The sequence below is a fragment of the Portunus trituberculatus genome, chromosome 43, assembly GCF_017591435.1.
Source record: "Portunus trituberculatus isolate SZX2019 chromosome 43, ASM1759143v1, whole genome shotgun sequence".
NCBI lineage: Eukaryota > Metazoa > Arthropoda > Malacostraca > Decapoda > Portunidae > Portunus > Portunus trituberculatus.
Window position 1 is genome coordinate 25,589,190 of NC_059297.1, and position 2,500 is coordinate 25,591,689.

Below are 2,500 nucleotides of genomic sequence, written 5' to 3' on the forward strand. Positions count from 1 at the left end.
GGCGTCTCGCTCTCTCTCTCTCTCTCTCTCTCTCTCTCTCTCTCTCTCTCTCTCTCTCTCTCTGACAAAGTGACACCATAATGTTTTGCGTCTTTGTGTGTGTGTGTGTGTGTGTGCTACAGGAGTCATTATGTACATATTTTTTTTTCGTGTGTGTGTGTGTGTGTGTGTGTGTCAATAACTAGCGTGTGTTCAGTGTACTTACATTGTCTTCTTGCCTCAGTGCATTGTTAGTCATTGTCACTTGTTTGCTGCTTTGGTGTTGTTATTGTTCTTGATATAGTTGTTGTTGTTGTTTTAGTGGCATAGCAGCCCTTACATTCAAATCCTGTAGCTATGAAGGAGGAAGAGAAGAAGAAGGGTGATGGGGAGGAGGAGGAGGAGGAGGAGAAGGATGGGGAGGAGTAGGAGGAGGAATTCGTGAGAGGCCCCTTCGGTACCTACACCCACCAACCATCCCTCCCCGCCCCGCCCCTCCCCTCCTTCACGACTCCTCAAGGGGGCAGGCTGGGGTTTACGGGGCAGGGGAGGGGGAAGGTCACGCCACGGTCCTAGTCTTGGTTTGGATGGGGCGGGGCACTGCGGGGCAAGACAGAGAGGGACCTGTTGATTGTGTTTGGGGCGTGGCGCAGAGAGAGAGAGAGAGAGAGAGAGATGGGGGGGATAGGTGAACGTACTGCATATGATTGAAATGAGTTACGCTAATATGTATGTGTATGATAATAAAGACATTGTAAGAGAGGGAGAGGGAGGTTAAGTGTGCGTGTGTGTTTGTCCAAGTAGCTTTAGAACAGGTGTGTCTGAGGACCGGAGGTGTGGCTGATAACCTCCGGAAACTGAGGAGGAGGAGGAGGAGGAAGAAGGGGAAGCAGGTGGTAGTAGTGGAGGTGGTGGTGGTTGTGGTGGCCATCTCTTAGGACTAAACTCTCATCATCTTACTCGCTTTGTTCTGTCATCACTACTATTTTCAAAGGCTACAATGGTAATATACTGTTAGCAAGTCCCTTATGTATCTATTTCTAAATGCTGCACACTCTTAACTACAGTTTTCAAACGCAACAAAGAAAATAAGGGGATTTTCAGAAGTGTTTTTATTCATTGCTCTTTTATCAGTATTTTGAAGCGCTACAGAGACAATGGCGTGGTTCTCGTAAGTGTTTTTGCGTACTGATAATGCAATGCCTGGGTACACTACGACTAGAACCAGGAAAACACTTCATTACAGCCATCTCAACCCACTATAGTTTGCGGTAATGGCATGTATCTATTTCTAAACACATTGCTCTCTCATCCCAGTACTTTGAAAATGCTACAGACTCATAGAGGTAATTAATTGTACATATTTTCAAGGGTAAACTATAACTACAGCCAGAAATCACCCCATCACAACCATCGCAATCTCAGGATGTGTATCTAATTCTAAACACATTGCTCTCTCATTCGCAGTACTTGGAAATGCCAGAGATGATTAGTTGTACAGGTTTTCAAGAGTAAACTACAACTGCAACCAGAAAATCACCCGTCACAACCATCTCTCCCTCAAACATAAAAGTAACTAAATTCTTGACGGTTCTATTTCTATCAGCAGTATTTTGAAAGGTTACGAGAATTATTATGCAGATTCTTATGGGGTGTTTTGGCCCATTGACAGTATAACCCTAGCCAAATTATCACTAAATTCACGAAAACTTTCTAAACACCAATAAAATCCAAGAGTCTATTCCCTTTACATCAAAAATTATATATAGATTCTCAAGGATATTTTTGTTGGCTAGCTAGCAAACGAAAAAAAAAAAAAAGACTGGAACTGGCAGAGAGATAGAGAGAGTTGATAATTGGGAATCTTACTTATCACTTTCCTTAATGGTTATACAGGGCCTTGCTAATCTGCCACTAGAAGGATGAAAAATAGAAAGAGAAGAAGAAAATACCAGTTGTTTCACCATGATGCATACTTAATAGCTGTCAAAGAGATAAGACAATAGAAAACAATGAAGAATGGTGACGAGAGAGAGAGAGAGAGAGAGAGAGAGAGAGAGAGAAAATATCAGACACAAAAAAAAAAAATAAAACTAACGGTATTAATGAGAATATTCAATGTTGATGACAGAGAAGAAGTAAGAAGAATATTAAGACAATGGTGATGGTGGTGGTGGTGGTGGTGGTGGCGTGTGTATTCCGACTTTTGGATGATCTGGGGTAGGCGTGGGGGCGTGGCTGGCGATAGGGTGAGGAGGCGCTGGAGAGGGTGGAAGGGTAGGAGGGAGGGGCAACTGCACGCCATACACAACGGGGGTCGAATTAGTGGGAGTTGTATTGGTGGGGGCGGGGTTGGGAATGGGAGGGGTAGCCTTGGGGGAGAGTTTGGGGAGAGGGAAGGAGCAGCGGGCCGTTTAATATGAGGGAGGAAAAGGGGACTGGTAGTTGTGTGTGCAAATTTATTTCTCTTCCCTCTCTCTCTCTCTCTCTCTCTCTCTCTCTCTCTCTCTCTCTCTCTCTC

The 2,500-nt window shown here is 44.4% G+C and overlaps 1 protein-coding gene and 1 long non-coding RNA gene across 4 annotated transcripts in view; both read left to right on the plus strand.

Moving 5' to 3' along the window:
* Nucleotides 1-2,500, plus strand: part of LOC123517899 (alpha-actinin, sarcomeric-like) — a 76,160-nt gene that overhangs the window by 3,936 nt on the left and 69,724 nt on the right. The gene's annotated exons all lie outside the window — the stretch shown is intronic.
* LOC123517901 overlaps nucleotides 650-2,500 on the plus strand; it is a 21,895-nt gene continuing 20,044 nt past the window's right edge. The window contains exon 1 of the long non-coding RNA XR_006678611.1: nucleotides 650-1,551. This is a non-coding gene — a long non-coding RNA (uncharacterized LOC123517901). The remainder of the gene's footprint in view (nucleotides 1,552-2,500) is intronic.